General features: G+C 44.7%; 1 pseudogene; it reads left to right on the top strand.

Moving 5' to 3' along the window:
- The first annotated feature begins 13,937 nt into the window (after positions 1–13,937).
- On the top strand, positions 13,938–16,836 carry LOC139359448 (coatomer subunit gamma-1 pseudogene; annotated as a pseudogene).
- Positions 16,837–24,784: the final 7,948 nt, after the last annotated feature.

Below are 24,784 nucleotides of genomic sequence, written 5' to 3'. Positions count from 1 at the left end.
CTGCCCATTTGGGAGCCTCCTTCTCCCCTGTGCTCCTCCATATGCCACCCAATATATCTCTCCATCTCAGTGCCATAACACTCACCGCATCCGTTTGATGGCTGACTCTCTTTCCTGCCAGACTACACATCTCACGACTTTCGGTGCATGCTCCACGAGTGACTATTACGCACATAAACCCCATGACAGGCGCTTTGTTGTTTTGTACATGCTGTGTCCTCAGAGCCTAAAACAAGTCTGATAGATGGCAGGTATTCAACAAATATTTGTTGAATCCACGAGTGAATACAAATAAACACACACACCAAATGTGTATTATGCACACATTCTGGATTCTGATTTTCCAGGAGTCTGTGAATCTATGCAGTTTCTTCAAGGAGAGTCCAAGGGGACACCAACACATTCCTCCTTCCCCTCAATGGCCGGATACCAGCTGAGCAACCGTCAGATGTCTCCGGGTCTCCCGATGACTCACCGAGTGCTTTCTTTGGGAGGAGTGGGAGGAGAGGACGGCTGACAAAAATAACTGCGGGCACTTGAAGCGGCATCAAGCCTCTGTCGGCGGGGGAACAACGGGGGCGCATCTGAAGGTTTCTCCCAGGCAGGGCGGGCAGCTCTCTATTCTCCAGCACCGGAGGTTCTCCTATGTGTTTAGAGAATTAGACAGACGTAGAGTGAATGGAATAAAACAGGCATTGCTCCCAAGCAGTCAGCTGCTAGTGTCATATGTGAAATTCTGTACCAGCTGTGAAGGAAGCACACAGGAAGGGGGCTTAGTGAGCACTGTTAAGGTGATCATTCTGTGTGTCTGTCTTTTTTGTTCTTTAAAAAGGGCTTTATGCTTTGTACTTTATCTCATCTAATGATTACATCAATCAGGTCAGAAGGGCACTTTCACAGAAGAAAAAGGCTCAGAGAGAATCACTGACTTGCTGGAGAGGATCATTACAGCATGGTTCCCAACATGTGGTCCAAGGACCAGCAGTGTCACCACCACCTGTGAACTTGTTAGACACGCAAACTCTGGGCCCTTTTCCAGGTTAGAAACTCTGGGGTGGGGCGCAGGAGCCCATTGTACAAGATCTCCAGGTGACTCAAATGCATACCTGAGTTTGAGAACCCCTGGCTTAGAGTCACACAGGCAGCAATTACAGATCCTGGATGAGAACCCAAGGACATCCTTGGGTACTATCCTTTAGCAAGTGACTTGCATGTTAGTAGCTGACAATATCTCTCTGGACAATCTATTGCGATATTAATTTACATTTTGCTTTTGCTTCTACTTCAGTTTATGAAGCCCTGCACAGTCTGGTGCTGGTTGCATCTCCAGTTCCCCTCCCGCTCACTGTGCTGGGGCCACACTGGCCTTCTCTCTGTTCTTTAGACACGGCATGCCCTTTTCTGTCAGGACCTTATCCTTGCTGGCTTGATTCTTCTCACTTTAAGTCTCAAGGCAGTCATCCCCTCTTCAGAGAGAACTTTAGGACATGCCTTAGTCGCATCATAGCACTCGACACCTCCCAAAGTTAACTTGTTTATTTTATTTTATTTTACTTTATTTTTGGAGACAGTCTCACTCTGTTGCCCAGGCTGGAGTGCAGTGGCTCAATCTCGGCTCACTGCAACCTCTGCCTCCCGGATTCAAGCAGTTCTCCTGCCTCAGCCTCCCGAGTAGCTGAGACTACAGGCATATGCCTCTATGCCTGGCTAATTTTTTTTTTTGTATTTTAGTAGAGACGGGGTTTCATCTTGTTGCCCAGGCTGGTCTCAAACTCCTGAGCTCAGGCAATCCGCTCGCCTCCCAAAGTGCTAGGATTACAGGTGTGAGCCACCACGCCCGGCCACCTTCATTGTTTATTAGAAAGTAAATTCCCTAAGAGCAGGGTCCTGCTGGTCCTATCCAATATTGTGTTTCCAAAGTCTACCGCAGTACTTGGCATATAGTAGACACTCAACAAACACTTCCTGAAAAAATAAACCATGAACTAGAGGCAACTTGAAAGAAGGAAAAAGCCCTTTCCTCCATTCTTGAATCCTGTAAGAATGGCCAGTCTAGGCTGGCTCTCCTTTGGGGAAGAGGGCAGGAAGAAAAATTAACAGTTTCTTGGTTATCAGGGATGCTAATGGAAGCTGCAGTTGCCACAGATGGCACGGGAGGGAAGTTGGGCTTAGATGGGAAGAGTGTGGCTTCCTTAAGACTTGCAAGGGGACAGCTCTCTCGGTTTTTTTTTTTTTTTTTTTTTTTTTGGAGACGGAGTCTTGCTCTGTCACCCAGGCTAGAGTACAATGGCGTGATCTCGGCTCACCACAACCTCCGCCTCCCGGGTTCAAGCGATTCTCCTGCCTCAGCCTCCTCAGTAGCTGGGATTACAGGCATGAGCTACCACACTTGGCTAATTTTGTATTTTTAGTAGAGATGGGGTTTCTCCATGTTGGTCAGGCTGGTCTTGAACTCCTGACCTCAGATGATCTGCCCACCTTGGCCTCCCAAAGTGCTAGAATTACAGGCATGAGCCACCGCTCCTGGCCTCAGTCTTTTTTTTTATTGTGGTGAAAAACATGTAAGATAAAATCTACCCTCTTAACAAATTTGTAAGTGTAGAGTACAGGCTTGTTAACTTTAAAACTTTCTTATATTGTGTGACTGAAACTCCACATGCATTGAGCAGCAGCTCCCCATCAATCCCCCCCAAGGCCTGGTAACCGCCATTCGGCTTTCAACTTCTATGAGTTTTGTTTGTTGGTTGGTTTTGCTTTAGATACCTCATATAAATGGAATCATGCAGTATTTGTCCTTGTATGACTGGCTTATTTGACAACATAATGTCTTCAAGGTCCATCCATGCTATAGTATGTGTCAGAATTTATTTCCTTTTTAAGGCTGAATTATAGTCCTTTGAATGCATGAACCACACTTTCTTTGCCCATTCATCTATTAATGGACACGTGGGTTGCTTCTGGCTTTTGTCTACTGTGAATGATCCTATTTTGAACGTGGATATACAAATGCTTCATTAAGGCTTTGCTTTCTATTTTTTTGGGTATATACTCAGAAGTGGGAATGCTAGATCATTTGGTAATTCTATTTTTAATTTTTTGAAGAACCTCTGCTTATTTATTTATGAGACAAGGTCTCACTCTGTTGCCCAATGACTGGATCATAGCTCAATATAGCCTTAAATTCCCAGGCTCAAGCCATCCTCCTACCTCAGATCCCCAAGTAGCTGGGACTACAGGTGTGTGCCACTACAACTGGCTAATTTTTTATTTTTTGTAAAGATATTTTTTGTAAAGATTCAGTCCAAGCTGGTCCTGAACTCCTGGGCTCAAGCAATCCTCCCACTTCAGCCTCCCAAAGTGCTGGGATTATAGACTGAGCCACCGTACCCAGTCCATACTGTTTTTATAGTGGCTGGGCCATATTGCAGTCTTACCAATGGTGCACAAGGGCTTCGATTTCTCCACATCCTCATTAACACTCGTTTTATGATTTTTGTTTTGTTTTTTGATAATGGCTATCCTAACAGGTATGAGGTGATTTCTCATTGTCATCTTGATTTGCATTTCCCTGCTGATTAGTGATGTTGAGTATCTTTGGAGAAATGTCTGTTAAAGGTCTTTCCTCTTTTTTTTTTCTTTTTTGAGATGAAATTTCACTCTTGTTGCCCAGGCTGGAGTGCAGTGGTGCAATCTCAGCTCACTGGAAGCCCCACCTCCTGGGTTCAAGCGATTCCTCTGCCTCTCTCCTGAGTAGCTGGGACTACAAGCACGTGCCACCACGCCTGGCTAATTTTTTTGTATTTTAGTGGAGACTGGGTTTCACCATGTTGGCCAGGATGGTCTTGATCTCCTGACCTCGTGATCTGCCCGCCTCGGCCTCCCAAAGTGCTGGGATTCTAGGCATGAGCCACCGCGCCCAGCCAGGTCTTTCCTCATTTTTAAGTTGGGTTGTTTGTTTTTGTGGCTATTAAATTTTCTATCTGGCTTTCGATTCTGCCATTTACAGAGCACTGTACCTCAGGTACTATGGGAAGCCCTTAACACACACAATCTCATTTTATCCTTATAACAGCCTTGAAACATACATACAATAAGAATTCACATTTTAGAGATGAGGTATCAAAGCACAGGTAGGTTAAACTACATGCCCAAGGTCACATAGCTAGTAAGTGTCCAAGAGGGTCATCAGATCAGACCTATCTGATCCTAGCCCGGGTCATAATGTAGAAGCCGTCACCGCATCTCACCACCGTGCATGTTGATAGGGAGGCTGGGGCAGGGCCCTGTGGCAAGCCACAAGAGTCTCTTCTCTACAATCCAGTGTGCTGGGAAGACAACAGGTTGGAGGGTAGGATCCTGGGATCTGCTGATCCCAGTGCTGCTCCGACTAGCTGGGGAGATTCTGGCATAGTCGTCTCGTGGCGCTTGGCCTTAGTGACAGCATTGAGTCAAGGGATGAGAAGATGTTTTGAAAAATTAGTGTGTCAGAAAGGAAGTACTGCTAGGAGTCCCAAGGCTGGTGCATACATCATGCCTGCATCTTCCCCCATCTCAGAACCCAGAGCCTGTCTCCTGGCTGGGGGCTGACAGAGGGTCCTGGCTGGCCAAAGTCTTGCTTTCTGGTGTGTCAAACACCCACAGGGTTGGAGCAGAGAGGATGGGGAGCCCGGTGCTGGCCTCCTTGTTGGGACTGGCCTCTGCTGTTCAGGGGTCTTCAGGAGGCAGAGGGATGGGGTGGAGGGGTTATGTGGATATAGGGAGTTGATGCTTCCAGGCCCCACTTCGCCATGGTAACCCATGAGACCGCAGGCAAGTTAAGCTCCAGGACATCTGATTAGCACCAATTCTTTCCCTTCCCTGGATCCCTCTCCGCTTTGCCCTGTCTCACTCCACGTGAGTGCAACCCTTATCGCACCTCAGGAGAACACCTGTCTGCCTTGGAGGAGGCTCAACCTGAATCTGAGGCTGTCTGCTCTCTGAGTCCAAACTCTGAGTCCAAACTAATGTTTAACCAGGAAGTACATTTCAGTTAGGAAGACTCTTTACTTCACTGAAGATGTGGACATCGAAGTTCAGGGAGGGGAGAGAGATTTGCCAGACTTGACTGTCCTGCCATCTAGTGGTAGGATAAGAGGATTAGCTAGCATCCCCTTCAGCTGTGGCTGCCCTGGAGAGAACAGCAATTTTTTTGGAGGATAAAAGAGGGAAGAGTGGTTTGGTAAATGCACCGTCATTATTTTAAGGCAGAACGCATGGCAGTACACTATCAGTTGCTTGAGATATCTAACCAATTGTCGGGCAAAAAGCAGTATAATGTTGGCACCTGTGAGAACGCTGTAAGTTTTCTCTAAGGGATCACCTTCAAATGCCATCAGAAGCGGGACTTTGGAAATGTTGAAGTTTGGAATTCATATCCTCATAAGTCACTGGTTCTTGCTAACTTATGTTGATGCATCACAGTAGAGGTGGATTCTAACGATTCACTCTAGGCCAGGCGCGGTAATTCACACCTGTAATCCTAGCAGTCTGGGAGGCCAAAGTGGGAGGATAACGTGACCCCGGGAGTTTGAGACCAGCCTGAGCAACATAGTGAGACCTCCTCTGCACTATTAAATAAAATTAGCTTGACGTGATGGCATGCACCTGTAGTCCCAGCTACTCAGAAGCCTGGGTGCTTGAGCCCAGGAGTTCAAGGTTGTGGTGAGCCGTGATTGCGCCACTGCGCTCCAGCTGGGGCGACAGTGAGGGACCCTGTCTTAAAAAAAATTAATTCTAGAGATGTGCTTTCTCTGATTTGATTTATTTGGGGGAAACAAGTAGCTCTGAAACTAAAAAACAGTTACAGTGAGGACTCTAGAAATTCCGAAAATGATTACTGAGATTGTTCTACTGTTTCCATTTATTGGGAGCTGTATTCCTGAAATTGATGCAATACGGAGATGTAGTGGAGAAGGGAAGCTGGGAGAGGGGGAAAGAGAAAGAGCTCAGGCTCCTCCAGAAATAATATTAATAATAATATTATCCTTCAGAGATGATAATAAAAACAGTAAGAATGACAGCTAACTATCAGTCAGGAGAGGTTAGGTTTTATTATGACGCTATCCAAGATAAACAATGCTGACCGACACTGGTCAAAGTGGTGAGGACAGGTTTTGTTCAGCAATACTATGGCAGCAAGGAATAGAGACCAGTGTGGATTGAACTCAACTTCTCCAAAACAAAAGGCTGGAAACTTTTAATCGTGGGGTGTGCTCAGGGAAAGGCACTAAAGGTGTGAATGGGGTTCGGCCATGTCAGGCCACCTGGGTTTGTTGGCTGCTGTCTATCTGAAGGACACACACACTTCTCATGTCTTCGTGACCGGGGCAGTGGTGCAGGTTGAAGTGAGGTGCCCACAGTTAGGCCCTCAGCCTCCCCTAGAGACTACGAGAGACAGAATTATCCCCCTGAAGCCTCACATTTTAAAGAGAAGACTCTCAGGTCCTGGAGGAAACAGTTTTGGGTGGTAGTTTTACATCCCAAAGAGCAGAGAAAGGCTTTATAATTGCAAGCTTTCTAGAGTGACGGCTCTACAGGCAGTTGAGGGGTGGTGGTGCAGAGCTCTTTTTGCCTATTTCTTGGTACTGGCTAGATCAAACAGTCAATTCTCCTGGCAGCCTTGAGCTTTCTCAGGAAGGCCTTTCTTTTAATTAAAAAAAATTTTGTTTGAGACAAGGTCTCACTCTGTTACCCAGCCTGAAGTGCAGTGGCATGATCATAGCTCACTGAAACCTTGACCTCCTGGGCTCAAGTGATCCTCCCTCCTCAGTCTCCCAAGTAGCTGAGACTAAAGGTGTGCATCACCACATCCATCTAATTAAATATTTTTTGGTAGAGATAGGCTCTCCGTAGGTTGCCCAGGCTGGTCTTGAACTCCTGGGCTCAATGGCTCCTCCCATCTCGGCCTCACAAAGTGTTGGAATTAGAGGTGTGAGCCACCATGCCCGGCCATAGGCAGGCCTTTAGCTGGGGTTAGGGTCATCCTAGAGACAGGGCCTTATGCTTCTAGAAGCCATGCTAGAGTTCAGTCGTCTATTAGTGCAGAAGTTAGGATGGAGCCATTATATGCTGGGAGTTCCGCAGTTTTTGTTTGTTTCAGGGAAAACTTTTTAAAATTGTTTCAAAATATACAAGTCATAAAATTGATCATTTTAACCATTTTTAAACGCACAGTTCAGTGGCATTAAGTGCATTCACATTGTTGGGCAACCAACACCATCCTCCACCTTCAGAATGTTTTCATCTTCTCCAACGGAAACTACCCCTCAAATAATAACTCCCCATTCCTCTCTCCTGCCAGCCCCTAGTAAACAACATTTTATTTTTTGTTTTTATGAATTTCATTCCTCTATCTACCTTGTCTAAGTGGAATTACACAATATTTATCCTTTTGCAACTGGTTTATTGAACTCAGCATAATGTCCTCAAGTTTCATCCTCGTAGCACTTTCTTCAGTAGGCTAAGATTCCACTGTATGGGCTGGGCTCACGCCTGTAATCCCAGCACTTTGGGAGGCTGAGGTGGGCGAACTGCCTGTGGTCAGGAGTTTGAGACCAACCTGGCCAACATGGTGAAACCCCATCTCTATTAAAAATACAAAAATTAGCCAGATGTGGTGGCAGGTGCCTGTAGTCTCAGCTACTCAGGAGGCTGAGGCAGGAGAATTGCTTGAAAACGGAAGGTGGAGATTGTGCCACTGCAAGGAGATGTGACAGTTTCAGATTTGACTATGTTGGGATGATTCACCAAAGTGACTGGTTGTAGAGAACCGATCTCAAGACTGCAGGGAACCCACACTGGAAGATTAGATGATAAAAATGGCCAACAAGGTAATGAGCAGAGGGACAGTGTTATAAGGAAATACAGACTAGGTAGAATAACAGAGTAGGAAAAGGTACAGAATTAGAGCAGAGAACAAACTCTCATCACTCTAAGCTTTGATTAGCGGGGTTAGGGTCATCCTAGAGACAGGGCCTTATGCTTCTAGAAGCCATGCTAGAGTTCAGTCGTCTATTAGTGTAGAAGTTAGGATGGAACCATTATATGCTAGGAGTTCTGCAGTTTTTGTTTGAAACCTTAATGAGCATCTTGCCTTTCAGTTGCTTTCCTGATTCATTTGTAGCAGCATTGCACACTGCTATAAAACTATTCTTTCTAGAGTACCAATTTCATTCCCAGGCACAGGGGATCATGCCTGTAATCCCAGCTACTTGGGAGGCCAAGGCAGGAGGATCGTTTGAGGCCAGGGATTAAAGACCAGTGTTGGTAACATAGTGAGACTCTGTCTCATAGTGAGACTCTGTCTTAAAAAAAAAAAGTGAAAAAAAAAGTTGCCATGTCTTTAGCTAAAACTTAAAGATTTTTAGGATAAAGAGTACTATATGTTGCATAAAGAATCAGTCATGGCTGGGCGCAGTGGCTCACGCCTGTAGTGCCAGCATTTTGGGAGGCCAAGGTGAGTGGATCACCTGAGGTTAGGAGTTTGAGACCATCCTGGCCAACATGGTGAAACCCCGTCTCTACTAAAAAATACAAAAATTAGCCAGGCGTGATGGCATGCTCCTGTAGTCCCAGCTACTCGGGAGGCTGAGGCAGGAGAATTACTTGAATCCGAGAGGCGGGGTTTGCAGTGAGCCGAGATTGCACCACTGCATTCCAGCCTGGGCAACAGAGTGAGACTCCGTCAAAAAAAAAAAAAGAAAAAAGAAAGAAAGAAAGAGTCATAATACTTGAGTAGACATCTCTCCAAGGCATACAAATGGCCAAGAAACACATGAAAAGATGCCCAACATCATTAGTCATTAGAGAAAATGCAAATCAAAACCACAATGAGGAACCATTTTACACCCACAAGGATGGCTATAATAATTTTTTTAAAACAGTGCGAAATAACAAGTGTTGGCAAGGTTGCTGAGAAATTGGAACCAGAAATGCATTGCTGGTGAGAATGTAAAATGGTGCAGCCACTGTGGAAATCGGTTTGGCATTTCCCCAGTAAGTTAAGCATAGTTATATGTCCCAGCAATTCTACTTGTAGGTATGTACCCAACAGAATTGAAAACACGTATCCAAACTAATTTTTTTTTTTTTGAGATAGAATCTCACTCTGTCTACCAGGCTGGAGTACAGTGGCATGATCACTGTTCACTGCAGCCTTGACCTCCTAGTCTTCTTCTTTTTTTTTTTTTTTTTTTGAGATGGGGTTTTGCTCTTGTTGCCCAGACTGGAGTGCAATGGCGCAATCTCAGCTCACTACAACCTCCGCCTCCCGGGTTCAAGCTATTCTCCTGCCTCAGCCCCCAAGTAGCCTGGGTTTACAGGCATGCACCACCACTCCCGGCTAATTTTGTATTTTTAGTAGAGATGGGGTTTCTCCATGTTGGTCAGGCTGGTCTCCAACTCCCGACCTCAGGTGATCTGCCCACCTTGGCCTCCCAAAGTGCTGGGATTACAGGTGGGACCTCCTAGTCTTAAGCTATCCTTCCATCTCAGTCTCCCAAGTACTTGGGACTACAGACAGTTGCCACCATGCCTGGCCAATTAATTTTTTTTTTTTTTTGTAGATACAAGATCTTGCTATACTGCCAGGACTGGTCTCAAACTCCTGGGCTCAAGCAATCCTCCTGCCTCAGCCTCCTAGAGTACTGAGATTACAGACATGAGCCACCATGCCCAGCCTGAACAAAAATTTGAATGTGAATTTTCATAGCAACGTTACTCATGATAGCCAAAAGGTGGAAAAACCCAAATGCTCACGAACTGATGGATAGATATAAGTAAAACATGGCATGTTCATACAATGGAATATTACTCAACAATAAAAAGGAATGAAGTGCTGATACATGTCACAACATGGATGAAGCTAAAAAATGTGCTAAGAGAATTAAGCTAGTCACAAAAAGCTACATATAATATGATTCCATATATATGAGATTCCCAGAATAGGTAAATCCATAGCGACAGAAAGCAGATTAGTGGTTGCCAGGGTCTGGGGGAGGGGAGACTAGGTAGTGACTCTCTAGTGTGTATGAGGCTTCTTTATGGGGTAATGAAAATGCTGTGGAACTAGGTAGTGGCAATGGTTGTTCAATATTGTGACTACACCAAAAACCACTTCATGGCATACCATTAAAATGGTTAAAGTGGTGCATTTTATGGTAGATGTATATAAACACACACACACACACACACACACACACACACAAAGAAACAGTCATAACAGGTTTTTTTGAGCAGTTGTCACCCGATAGATGATATCAGAAAAAATTAACATCACAGTATGATGGAAACTGGGACAGTTTCCTATTCTGGTTGAATGATTTCTGAGCACAGTTTTGATTACAAAACATTTCAAACATACTGAAACCTACAGAAAATAAGACACCCACACATCTGTCACATAGATGTAGCAGAGGTTAACACTCTGTCAGATTTGTTTTTGGTTAAAAAAATCGAACATTACAAATACAAGTTTAACCTGACACAGATACACACACATATAATAGATGCTAACAGCAGGATTATTTATCATAGTAAACTAAACAGTTGGCGACAAGCTAAGCAACCACTGGTAGGAGACGGGAATCTGTGATCCAAGTTGTTAAATAGGTTTCCTTAAGTGGGGGTGACAAGAAGCTGTGATGGTGAAATCACCGAGGGACTTTTATCTCTGGTTGGTTGGTTTGTTTGTTTGTTTGTTTGTTTTGAGACAGAGTCTTACTGTCACCCAGGCTGGAGTGCAGTGGTGTGATCTCAGCTCACTGCAACCTTTGCCTCTTGGTGTCAAGTGATTCTCCTGCCTCAGCCTCCTGAGTAGCTGGGATTACAGGTGCCCGCCACCACTCCTGGCTAATTTTTTTGGTATTTTTAGTAGAGATGGGGTTTCACCATGTTGTCCAGGCTGTTCTCCAACTCCTGACCTTTGGTAATCTGCCTGCCTCAGCCTCCCAAAGTGCTGGGATTACAGACGTGAGCCGCCACGCCCGGCCTGTCACTGTTTTGCTTTAAAAATTTCAATGATCATCCTTGACTACAAACTCCCACTTGTGTTGGTTTTCTAGGGCTGCAGCAACAAAGTGCCATAAACTGGGTGACTTAAAACAATAGAAATTTCTTCTCCCACCGTTTGGAAGCCAGAAGTCTGAAATCAAGGTATCAGCAGGGTTGGTTCTTCTGGAGGCTCCAAGGGAGAGGCTGCTCCATGCCTCCCTTCCAGCTTCTTGGGCTGCTAGCAACCCTTGGTGTGCCCAGGCTTGCTCCCCGGTCTTTGATCTCTGCTTCCATCCTTGCCTGGCCTTCTTTCTGCATGTCTTCATAGGGTGTTCTCATCTCTGTGCGTCTCTGTCCAAGTTCCCCTCATCTTACATGGACACTAGCCATTGGATTAGAGCCTACCCTAATTCAGCAAGACCTCATCTTAACTAGATTACGTCTCAAAGACCTGATTTCCAAGTAAGATCTGATTCACAGGTAAGGGGATCAGGACTGCAACATCATGTATCTTTTTGGGAGAACACAATTCAACCCACAGCAATCAGGTACAAACAGAAACAATAAAGATACTTCCGCGGATTAACTGTTAAAAAAGTCATTAGAAAATAGAGAGAAAAGAGAACGCAAGCAAAGCCAATTCAAAGAAAGAAATAAAAACGGAGAGGAGATGCAACGGGGAGATGTCGGTCACAGGGTGCAAACTGAGTCACAAAAGGAACCAGCTCTGGATCTCAGGTACAGCGAGGGCAGTGAGGGGTGTGTTCCTTAATTGGATTCTGGTAATCATGATACAATGTATATTGATCATCACATTGTACACTTTGAATATATACAATCTTCATTTGACAATTAAATATTTTAAAATTAAAAAATTTAAAAAAACAAGGCATATTCTGGACACTAAAATCCTGTTCCAGTAGGTACCATTCTTCCTGAATCCAGCTCCTTGATTATCCAGGAACGCCAGGATCACAAGGTAGATTTTCCCGCAAATTTCTGTTTTCTGTTAAACTGACATGTGCCGTTTAAAGTTTCTCAAACTAGTCCTTCCTTGCTGGAAAGTCTCCTGTGCTTAAAACACTGGGAGGAGAGGAGCTATGGGAAATGAGAAAGGGGAGGGGACAATATATTAACGGGGAGACAGTTCTCTCTACATTGGGTGGACTATCAAGTGACGTCATCCCCTAGGCAGGTGGGAAGGACGGGAGTAGAGCCTAGAAGAGGCCACAGGACAAACACTGGGAGCTGCCCTCAGAGAACTGAGGACCAAAGCAGCCATAAACGCTGAGTTCTGCAAGGGAGCGACCACAGAGTGAAAAGCACAGAGGGTGCACCACGAAATCCTCGGGAGAACCTCGGAAAGGGGAACAGGGAAGAACTGACGTGAAGATGCCATACAAGTGGTGGGGATCAGAACTGGGCAGGTCTCCAAAGTGAGTGAAGGCAGGAGTGTCAGGGGAAGGGAAGTCCACACCGCATCCTACACACACGATGTCAACAAAGTCAGAGGGGAGGTGAGGAGGCAAAGACCCTAAAATGCCACTGGCTTCATCTGGAAGTTGGTGTTGATTAGAAGAGAGTACTTGGGTGGACTGAAGGAATTAGTGTTGAAAAGTAGAAAGAACTCCTATAATTTGATAAAGACTCTCTGCTTGACCAAACTTTAGTCAGGCTCCTGAACCTTGTCCCGGGCTCATCTGTGCGCTTCCTTGTAAATCTAGTTTTAGCAAAGAACCCGGTCAAGTCAGTTTAGCCAGTGCCGCCGGCCTCTATGCTCTGATCACCTGGATGTCTGATCAGATTCCTCACTCTGCACCATCTCCCAGGTAATGTTGGGTCACCCTGGCCTGTCTTTGCAAGAGTCCCGTTAGGTGCGGTTAGCCAGAATTCTCATTACCTATAATGTTTACTTTTAGTGATTTTCCACCCACTGACTGCCACCCTGCTCCTTGGTTATAAACTCCCGCTTGCCCAGGCAGTATTCAGAGTTGAGCCCAATCTCTCTCTCTCACCCACTCCAAGACCCCATCGAGTGGTCCCTATGCTCATCCAGATGGTCCTGAATAAAGTCTTCCTTACTGTGTGTTAACAAGTGTCATTGAATTATTTTTCCTTAACAAATTCAATATGAAAAAGATGACTCAATAGAAAGTTGGGCAAAGTATATAAAACAACACCTACAATAGACTGCTTTACAGAAGTTACAGTGAATAAACAGGAGCTATAGGAATCCACATGGATAAATCTGAAAAAGACAAGATAAGACAAATTGCAGAAAGAAATGTACAATCTGGTACTTAAAATGTTTTAATTTTCATTTTTTACTTAACAGGTGAAATTTCACATATTATTTGTATATACATACACATGTAGAAAAAGTATAAATACATTTTAAAAAATGGTTATACATACAGTAGAAGACAAGGGAATGAGATTCAGGAGAGGTTCACAGGGGATTTTAATTGTATCTACCATGTTTCAAAAACATTTGACATTTTATTAAGGATATTAGACATCATAAAATAAGCCAGCCTGCTATTGTTGGTATCTAATGAAAATCTCTTTCTTGGTCAGGCACGGTGGCTCATGCCTATAATCCCAGCACTTTGGGAGGCCGAGGGGGGCCGATCACTTGAGGCCAGGAGTTGGAGACCAGCCTGGCCAACATGACGAAACCCTGTCTCTACTAAAAATACAAAACTTAGCCAGGCAGCCGGGCATGGTGGTGCAGGCCTGTAAATCCCAGCTACTTGGAAGGCTGAGGGACAAGAATCGCTCGAACTTGGGAGGCAGACGTTGCAGTCAGCTGATATTGCACCACTGCACTTCAGCCTGGGCAGCAGAGAGAGACTCTGTCTCAAACAACAAACAAACAAACAAACAAAAGAACTCTGTGCCGTGCCCCTTGAGCATTGCGTTGCTGCATTGCACCCCACCGACTCCACTATGTTGAAGAAATTCGACAAGAAGGACGAAGAGTCGGGTGGAGGCTCCAACCCATTCGAGCACCTTGAGAAGAGTGCCGTACTCCAGGAGGCCGGTGTATTTCATGAAACTCCCATCAACCCTTGGAAATGTGTCCACATCCTCACCAAGATTCTTTATCCTATAAACCAGGGGGAGCACCTGGGGACCACGGAAGCGACCGAGGCCTTCTTTGCCATGACCAAGCTCTTTCAGTCCAATGATCCCACACTCCATCGGATGTGCTACTTGACCATCAAGGAGATGTCTTGCATCACAGAGGATGTCATCATTGTCGCCAGCAGCCTAACAAAATACATGACTGGGAAAGAGGACAACGACCGGGGCCCCGCTGTGTGAGGCCTCTGCCAGATCACTGATAGCACCATGCTGCAGGCTATTGAGTGCTACATGAAACAAGCCATTGTAGACAAGGTGCCCAGTGTCTCCAGCTCTGCCCTCATGTCTTCCCTGCACCTGCTGAAGTGCAGCTTTGATGTGGTCAAGCACTGGGTGAATGAGGCTCAGGAGGCGGCATCCGGTGATAAGATCATGGTCCAGTACCACGCCCTAGGGCTCCTGTACCGTGTGCGTAAGAATGACCACCTGGCCATCAATAAGATGATCAGCAAGGTCACCTGGCACGGCCTTAAGTCTCCCTTTGCCTACTGCATGATGATCTGGGTGGCCAGCAAGCAGCTGGAAGAGGAGGATGGCAGCCGTGACAGCCCACTGTTTGACTTCATCGACAGCTGCTTGAGAAACAAGCACAAGATGGTGGTGTACAAAGCCGCCTTGGTCACTGTCAATCTGCCAGGCTGCAGTGCCAAAGAGCTGCCCCTTGCTGTGTCAGTGCTCCAGTTTTTCTGCAGCTCACCCAAGGCTGCTCTCCACTATGCTGCTGTTCCCACCCTCAGTAAGGTTGCCATGAAGCATCTGTCAGCTGTGACAGCTTGTAATCTGGATCTGGAGAACCTGGTCACAGACTGAAACCACAGCCGTGCCATGCTGGCCATCACCACCCTCCTTAAGAGGGGCAGTGACAGCAGCATCGACCACCTCATGAAGCAGTTCTCCTCCTTCATGTCAGAGATCTTGGATGAATTCAAGGTGGTGGTTGTCCAGGCTATCAGTGCCCTGTGTCAGAAGTATCCTCGCAAACATGCCATCCTCATGAACTTCCTGTTCACCATGCTGTGGGAAGAGGGTGGTTTTGAGTACAAGCACACCACCGTGGACTGCATCATCAGCATCATTGAGGAGAACTCAGACAGCAAGGAGACAGGGCTGTCACATCTGTGCGAGTTCATCGAGGACTGCGAGTTCACAGTGCTGGCCACTCGTATTCTACATCTCTGGGCCAGGAGGGGTCCAAGACCACCAATTCCTCAAAGTACATCCACTTCATCTGTAACCGAGTGGTCTTGGAGCATGAGGAAGTCTGGGCAGGTGCTGTGAGTGCTCTGGCCAAGATTGGAGCCCAGAATGAAGAGATGTTACCCAGTATCTTGGTGTTGCTGAAGAGGTGTGTGATGGATGATGGCAATGAAGTAAGGGATCGAGCCACCTTCTACCTAAATGTCCTGGAGCAGAAGCAGAAAGCCCTCAATGCAGGCTATATCCTAAATGGTCTGACTGTGTCCATCCTGGTCTGGAGAAGGCTCTGCAGCAGTACACTCTAGAACTATCAAAAAACCTTTTGACCTCAAGTCTGTGCCCCTGGCCACGGCACCCACGGCAGAGCAGAGAACAGAAAGTACTCCCATCACAGATGTCAAACAGCCTGAGAAAGTGGCAGCTACCAGGCAGGAGATCTTCAGGAGCAGTTGGCGGCAGTGCCAGAGTTCCGGGGACTTGGGCCCTTCTTCAAGTCCTCGCCTGAGCCCGTGGCCCTCACAGAGTCAGAGACGGGGGTATGTCATCTGCTGCACCAAACACACCTTCACCAACCACATGGTGTTTCAGTTTGACTGCACAAACACAGTCAATGACCAGACCTTGGAGAATGTCACAGTGCAAATGGAGCCCACTGAGGCCTATGAGGTGCTCTGTTACGTGCCTGCCCAGAGCCTGCCCTATAACCAGCCTGGGACCTGCTACACACTGGTGGCACTGCCCAAAGAAGATGCCACAACCTGCACATTCAGCTGCATGATGAAGCTCACTGTCAAGGACGGTGATCCCACCACTGGGGAGATGGATGACGAAGGCTATGAGGATGAGTATGTGCTGGAAGATCTGGAAGTTACTGTAGCTGATCACATTCAAAAGTCAGGAAACTGAACTTCGAAGCAGCCTGGGATGAGGTAGGGGATGAATTTGAGAAGCAGGAAACGTTCAGCTTATCTACCATCAAGGCACTTGAAGAGGCTGTGGGTAATATTGTGAAGTTCTTGGGAATGAACCCTTGTGAGAGGTCAAAGTGCCGGGTAACAAGAACACCCACATGTTGCTCCTGGCTGGTGTGTTCCGGGGTGGTCATGACATCCTAGTGCACTCTCGGCTGCCGCTTTTGGACACAGTGACAATGCAGTTGACACCCAGAAGTTTGGAGGAGCTGCCAGTAGACATCATCTTGGCATCTGTGGGCTAAGGAGCCAGCCTGCATAGGACCTTATACCCTTCCCCAACACTATCTGGAAGTTGTGCCTTCCTCATGAAACCAGCAGAAACCCTTTCCCAAGCTTCTGTATTCAAAAACAGTTAGGAATCATTGCATGCATATATATATATTTTATTCTGCCCCCTACCCGGGACTACTTGGGGGTGACTTTTTTTTTTTTTTTTAAATAGGGGATAATTTTAGCTTGTCCTAAATCCTGCTATCCTCCCTTCCAGGAAAGTGACATCATGAATTAAACATTCTCAACTCCTCTTGAATTTATCCCCCAAGAAGCCATCTTATCCCTGTAATAAATCAACATGTATTTATTGGAAAAAAAAAAAAAAATTCCTGGCCAGGCGCGGTGGCTCACGCCTGTAATCCCAGCACTTTGGGAGGCCGAGGTGGGCGGATCACAAGGTCAGGAGATCGAGACCATCCTGGCTAACACAGTGAAACTGTCTCTACTAAAAATACAAAAAATCAGCCGGGCGTGGTGGCGGGCGCCTGTGGTCCCAGCTACTCGGGAGGCTGAGGCAGGAGAATGGTGTGAACTGCGGGGGGCAGCTCTTACAAGTTTAAATATCTGAAACATGAAAACCTGCAAATATCTACAGTAAGCCGAGATCGTGCCACTGCACTCCAGCCTGGGTGACAGAGCGAGACTCCGTTTCAAGAAAAAAGAAAAAGAAAAAAAAATTCCCTTTCTTACAGGCATAAAACTGGTAAAGCAGGGCTGGTGAGAGGCTACCTCCCAGCCCCGCCAGGAAATCCAAATACTTGCAATCCCATTTCTTGGTGTTTCTTAGAGTCAGTCCAAGGTCATCACATGTACTTCACCACCCCACCCCCTGCCATATACATTGAAATTAACAAAAAAGTTTTCATTTTGTTAATAAAGCCATGATTTTGAGTTTAAAAGTGAAAATTAGGCCAGGTGCAGTGGCTCGCACCTGTAATCCTAGCACTTTGGGAGACCAAGGCAGGAGAATCGCTTGAGCCCAGGAGTTCGAGACCAGCTTGGGCAACATGGCAAGACCCGGTATCTACAAAAAATACCAAAATTAGCCAGGCATGGTCGTGTGTGTTTGTAGTCTCGGCTGCTTGGGAGGCTGAGGTGGGAGGATCACTTGAGCCTGGGGAGTTTGAGGCTGCAGTGAGCTGTGGTTGTGTCACTGAACTCCAGCCTGGGCAAAAGAGCAAGACTCTGTCTCAAAAAAAAAAAAAAAAAGTGAAAATTGTATTTTTTCTCTTCTTGGGCACCTTCAGCTATAACAGAAGAGAGAAGAGCTGACTTCTGGAATTAACTGAATGTGACAGGTCCAGGTTTAGATGCGTCTGGGCAGGTGTGGGGCTGTGCAGAGGCACACCGTGTTTAAATGTGTCTTGTTACATCTGGCTGACAGCCTGGCCAAAGCTACAACATTCTTGCTCACACAGGTCAAAAGTGACTGCATTACAGTCTCATTGCAATTTCTGCAGCCCTGAGGGCAGGCTGGAATATCCACCAGGGATGTTAGAGAAACTAGAAGGTGCTTTGTTCCTGGGGCTGGACTTTTCTACTGGCGTTAATATTCACAAACTCTGGAAATGAGACTGAATCAAATTTCCACATCCAAATCAAGTTAATTGTACTCCCTATTCTCTCTTACAATTTATCAGCAGCAAGCATTAGAGCTGTCAAATCTTTATCCACTTGATGGAAAAGACCAACAAAGCTGCTCTTTTTGAACATTGCTGATTTTTATTTGCTTTTACTTTTTCTAGTCATAACAAGACATTTTCTCAGAACGTCTTATACTTGATCAAAAGATTTGTACTGACTTACAAATGTGCTTTTCTCTTAGATGAAGTGAGATTGGATAAACAGTGTACTACTCCATTTTCTTTCAATTCTCCAGCATGAAGCCATTGAAAAATATGAAAATTGCATTTTTTTTTTTTAAGATGGAGTCTTGCTCTGTTGCCCAGGCTGGAGTGCAGTGGTGCTATCTCGGCTCACTGCAAGCTCTGCCTCCCAGGTTCACGCCATTCTCCTGCCTCAGCCTCCCGAGTAGCTGGGACTACAAGCGCCCGCCACCTCGCCTGGCTAGTTTTTTGTATTTTTAGTAGAGATGGGATTTCACCGTGTTAGCCAGGATGGTCTCGATCTCTTGACCTCGTGATCCGCCTGCCTTGGCCTCCCAAAGTGCTTGGATTAGAGGTGTGAGCCACCGCACCTGGCTGAAAATTGCATTTTGAACATTCCCTTAATTTTCTTACAAGATTAACTATCTGAAACATGAAAAGCTGCAAATATCTACATTCATTGTACATCATAAATATTTTGTTACCCTTCAAGCTGCCATTTCTATGATGTTCATAAGAGGAATTCTCAGAGGATAGAAAATGATTAGAAAGTTTAAGCCAAGTTCAACATGAAAATGATTTGGCTTATTTTCCTTTAAACCTCGTGGCACCCAGGATACAGCTTCATGCTTACCTTGTTATTGTTTCTCACAAACCCACTGGTCACTCTGCTTCCTTCTCATTTTCTAGAGGCTTTTGTTCACAAACCCCAAGCCTTAGCTTCATGCTCCATGAAGTCAATGTCCACTGGATGATCAGTTCCACTTGCCCTGCTGCTCTTTGAATCTCTCATCTCCACCCCTCCGCCCCACCCCCTCCACACACTGGCATCCCCATGCCTCACCAGCACCAGGACCTTTACCTCTAGAACATTCACCCTAGATATCTCTAACCACCACCAGTATGTCAGCTATTTGCTGGAGAACTCAGAATATTCAAATCCTTTTACCCCTGGGAGAGCTCTGCCCTGAGTGCACATGTTCCTCTTGCCAGAAAAGAGGGTCCCAATCCAGACCCCAAGAGCAGGTTCTTGGATTTCACGTAGAAAAGAATTCAGAGGGAGTCACAGAGCACGGTGAAAGAAGCAAGTTTATTGGTAACTACTCTGTTACAGAGTAGGGCATCCTCAGAAAGCAGGAGGAGGAATGCATCATCCTTTGTTAGTGCTTCTACTTGTAAGAAACTTCAAGGAGGCCAGGCGCAGTGGCTCATGCCTGTAATCCCAGCACTTTGGGGACCAACGTGGGTGGATCACCTGAGGTCAGGAGTTCAAGACCAGGCTGGGCAACATGGTGAAATTCCGTCTCTACTAAAAATACAACAATTTAGCCGGGCATGGTGGTGTGCTCCTGTAGTCCCAGTTACTCCGGAGGCTGAGGCAGTTGAATCGCTTGAACCTGGGAGGCGGAGGTTGCAGTAAGCCAAGGTCACGTGCCACTGCACTCCAGCCTGGGCCACTGAGCGAGATTCTGTCTCAAAAAAAAAAGAAAGAAAGAAAGAAAGAAAGAAACTACAAGGAGCTATGACTAAACTTGGAACGTGCCTATGTACTTACTAAAGGTAGGGACTATAGGCATTATCAATTTTACATGACCATTATAATCCTTCAACCTAAGCCTGTTTGTTGGCATTATCTCCAAGTAAAGAGTGCTGCATTCCAGCCAGGCGGGTTGGCTCAGGCCTGTAATCCCAGCACTTTGGGAGGCCGAGTCAGGCAGATCACGAGGTCAGGAAGTCGAAACACGGTGAAACCCCGTCTCTACTAAAAGTACAAAAAATTAGCTGGGCGTGGTGGCGCACACCTATAGTCCCAGCTACTGGGGAGGCTGAGGCAGGAGAATCGCTCAAATCCGGGAGACAGAGGTTGCAGTGAGCTGAGATCGCGCCACTGCACTCCAGTCTGGGTGACAGAGCAAGACTCTGCCTCAAAAAACAAACAAAAAAAGAGTGCTGCATTCTGAGGACATCTGGCAAGCTTGTCCAACCCATTTGATTTTGTTGTTGTGTTGTTCTGTTTAGTTTAGTTTTAGGCTTTTAGCAGCCTGAAGCCATGGTTTTTAGTTTTCTGTCTCTGGTGATAAGTGGAAAATAAGAATGAGGAAGGGGCTTTACCGGCCCAATCAGAAACAGAAACTAAGAACCCATGACTGGGCCAGGAGTAGTGGCTCACGCCTATAATCCCAGCGCTTTGGAAGGCCAAGGCGGGCAGATCATGAGGTCAGGAGATCGAGACCAGTCTGGCCAATATGGTGAAACCCATCTCTACTAAAAATACAAAAATCAGCCGTGTGTGGTGGCGCACGCCTATAATCTCAGCTACTTGGGAGGCTGAGGCAGAAGAATTGCTTAAATCCAGGAGGTGGAGGTTGCAGTGAGCCGAGATCACGCCACTGCACTCAGCCTGGGTAACAGAGCAAGACCCCGTGTTGCCCAGGCTGGAGTGCAGTGGTGTGATCATGGCTCACTGTAGCCTCAAACTCCTGGCTCAAGGGTTTCTCTTGCCTCAGCCTTTCAAGTAGCTAGGACTACAAGTGTAGGCCTGCATACCCAGCTAATTTTTTTCGGTTTTTTCTTTTCTTTTTTTTGTAGAGATGGGGTCTTGCTATGTTACCCAGGCTGGTCATGAACTCCTGGCCTCAAGGGATCCTCCCACCTTGGCCTCCCAAAGTGCTGGGATTACAGATGTGAGCCACCATGCCTGCCCTAATCACATTCTTTAAACTGTGTATACTTTTAGTGATTTTTTAAATCTGTTTATTTTACCAGTTACTGACAGAGATATGTTATCATATTATGATTCAGGATTTACTTTTCCTTTCAATTCTGACAGTTTCTGCTTTATATATTTTGAGATTAAGTTATTAGGTACCTTTTAAATGTACAGTTGTTATGATTATCTAGTGGATTAATGCTTGCATCATTATATTATTCTTCATTTCTAGTAATGCTTCTTGCCTTAAAATGTCTTTTGCATGATATTAATATAGCAACATTAACTTTCTGTTGATTAGGGTTTGTGTGGTATATCTTTTCTCCATACTTTCACTTTCTCCTTTTTGTGCCCTGAAATTTAAAGTGCATCTTTTGTAAACAAAGTTTTAAAAAATTCAGTCTGAAAATTTGATCTTCACTTAAAATATTTATCCATTTATGTTTAATGTAATTACAAATGTGTCTGGGTTTAAGTCTATGTTCTTGCTATTTGTTTTCTATTTGTCTCACTTTATCTATGCTTCTTTCTCTCTCCTTACTTTCCACCTTTTGGAAATTCTCCAAATGTTTGTCATTAAAGGACCGCTTGGATATACTGTAAAACAACCAAACAATATAGTAATATGCAACTGTAAAAAGGAATGAGAAATATCTCTGTGATCCTTAGGATTTATTTTTATGTGGGAAAAACAAGATGGATGCATGAATAGTATGCTACAGTTTAAGAGAGAACGGAAGGGATAGAAATATATATGTACACATTGTTTATGCTAAATAATGGAAGAATAAACCATAAAATTTAAAAGTGGTTAGCTATAGGGGAGGGAGTGAACCAGGTAGAGGGCATAGGAACAGAAGTTGGGTTTCTCTAGAGTACTTTGTTTTGTGGATTCTACTTTGATAGCATAAAAAACTTTACCTAATTATAAAACCAAAATATATTAAAGAAAAAGCAATCCATAAACCTAGAAAGTACAATGAAACAAAGGAACTTGTGTATATTAGTTTCTTGTGGCCACTGTACAAATCACCACAAACTTGGTGTCTTGGAACAGTTTCTCACAGTTTGGGAGGCAAGAAATCTGCAATCAGTTTCACTGGGCCAAAATCAAAATGTTGTCAGGGCCATGCTCCCTCCAAAAGCTCTAGGGTAAAATCTGTTCCTTGCCTCTTCTGGTTTCTGATTGCTGGCATTTCTTGGTTACTGACTGCATCACTCCAATATGTGCCTCTGAGGTCACATTAGCATCTTCTCCCCTGTTAAATTTTCTTCTGCCTGTCTCTTACAATTATAATTTCATACAGAGCTCCCCAGGAAAAACAAGATAACCTCCCCATCTCAGGATCCCTAATTATTCACACCTAAAATCCATGCTGACATTATAAAGTAACATTCACAAGTTCTAAGGATTAGGACCTGGATATCTTTGGGGGCCATCATATGGTCTACTACACGGTGGAGTTGGTGTTATTAAGGAAGGAGACCACTACTACTGCTGCTGCCCTCCTCCCCCCACCTTGCCTAGTTCGCAAGACAGGAGGAGAGAAAAAGCAAAAAGTTAGAAAGAAACAAAAGTAAGATAAATAGCCAGACAACCCTGGCACCACCACCCGGCCCTAGGAATTAAAAAAAGGTAATAATAATAACATCAACCCCTGACCTAAACTACTTGCGTTATCTGTAAATTCCAGACACTGTATGAAAAAAGCACCGTACAACTTTTTGTTCTGTTAGCTGATGCATGTAGCCCCCGGTCACGTTTCCCATGCTTGCTCGATTTATCATGACCCTTTCATGTGGACCCCTTAAAGTTGTAAGCCTTTAAAAAGGCCAATAATTTATTTTTTGGGGAGCTTGGCTCTTAAGATGCAAATCTGCTGACGGTCCTGACTGAATAAAAAACCTCTTCCTTCTTTAATCAGGTGTCTGAGGAGTTTTGTCTGCGGCTCGTCCTGCTGCATTATAACACCCAGAGAAAAATTATTCCAAGTTACTTTAAGATTCATTGACTTGACTGTATATCTCTAGTAAAGTATACTCTAAGGACAGAAATAATTTTTTAAAAATCTTAAACTTTTCAATAATAATGGTGGTGGTACTATCATAATTGTTCTGAAACTTTAAAAAATGTATGTATTGTTTGATAAAGTAAATGAGTAATTATATCGGCATAACTGATAATTTGGGTTTCCAACATTGGAGAATAGAGACACAGATGTAAGACTGATGAGGTTAAGTAAAAATCCTGTTGTTTGAATTTGAAGTGGGAGCATCGGTTTGAACTGTAGCTCTATTTGGGAGAGGTCTAGACACATGACTTTTCAACAGTGATGAGTACCACTTGCACCTAGATTGTGGTTTGCAAATACCAGCTCCCACTAAAAGGAACCAGGGTCTCCAGAAGAAATTATTAAATCTAGGTATGGGGCAAGAAGTATGCCAGTTGAACCTGGTACACCTTATCATTTCAGAAAATAAAGAAGTATTGACAACTAGGGTTATGTTAAAGTCCTCAGGAATCCTTCCATAGGTCAAAGATAGAACAATTTGAGCATCAATAGGAATAATAACTACAAGGATTTGAAACACATGTCACAGGAATTTGGTATATAACAACACTTAAGAAGCAAGCAAATAAACAACTAAATAAACAAAACCTCATTGGTCAGTTTTCGTATCCTAGGGAACAAATTATTATTTTGAAAGATGTTAAATAAAGGAATAAAGCAAGCATTTATTACTTTCCTATATAAACTGTTACCCATGGTAGACAACTAGTTGATGAGAGGAAGTTTCTCCTTGTAGGAATAATCCAATTTATAAGTGAATAATGAATGATAGGTTTAGAATATTACTATTTTGCAACTCCTAATGAACTAATGGATCTAGGTAATAATCTTTAATGGTTGTTTAATCTCAGAAAGAGAAACCCAGACATTATGTATTTTCTGATAAAACACAAACCTCCTATGAAATACTTTGGCCAAAAAATTAAACTTGAATCAGATCAAGCCTATTATCAGTTTATTTTTATTTATTTATTTTGCTATCAGTTTATAGAAAACACAGAGGGCAGAGAAGCATGAAATATAGCACCCTGACTAATCAGTGAAGTCCAGATTGCGGGAAACTCTACAGGATAAAATCTAGTTTCCCCAAGAAATATATTGAAAGAGATAAAAGAGAAATGCCAAGAGACTGAAGAAAGTGACTTAAGTGACATGTCAGTTAACTTTAAGCTGTAGAACTTATTTGGATCCTTATTTAAATAAACGGAAAACCCCCAAATTTCCATCAAGTAGGGAAATTCATTCACTTGATATTTGACACTGTGATTTGAAGAGATATAATAAAGATGTCACTCTGTTCGAAGAGTCTCCATCTTTAGAAATTGGTACCGAAATGTTTACGATTCTGAGTTGTGCTTCAAAATAATGGGGGCGGTGAGCGCAGCGGTGGAAGCGTGGCGGGGTGCAGGTTGGAAATGAGATCGGTAATTCCTCAGGCCGTCCACAGGTACATGACGGTTCATTTAGAGACCAATGAGAGCGAAAGGCTGCTGCCATCTCCTCGGAGGGACATGACGGTAGCGCTGTAACTGGGGACAAGGCATTTACTTCAAGAAA

Source organism: Macaca nemestrina, chromosome 17 (genome assembly GCF_043159975.1).
Source record: "Macaca nemestrina isolate mMacNem1 chromosome 17, mMacNem.hap1, whole genome shotgun sequence".
NCBI lineage: Eukaryota > Metazoa > Chordata > Mammalia > Primates > Cercopithecidae > Macaca > Macaca nemestrina.
This window is presented reverse-complemented; position numbering and strand designations above follow the sequence as displayed.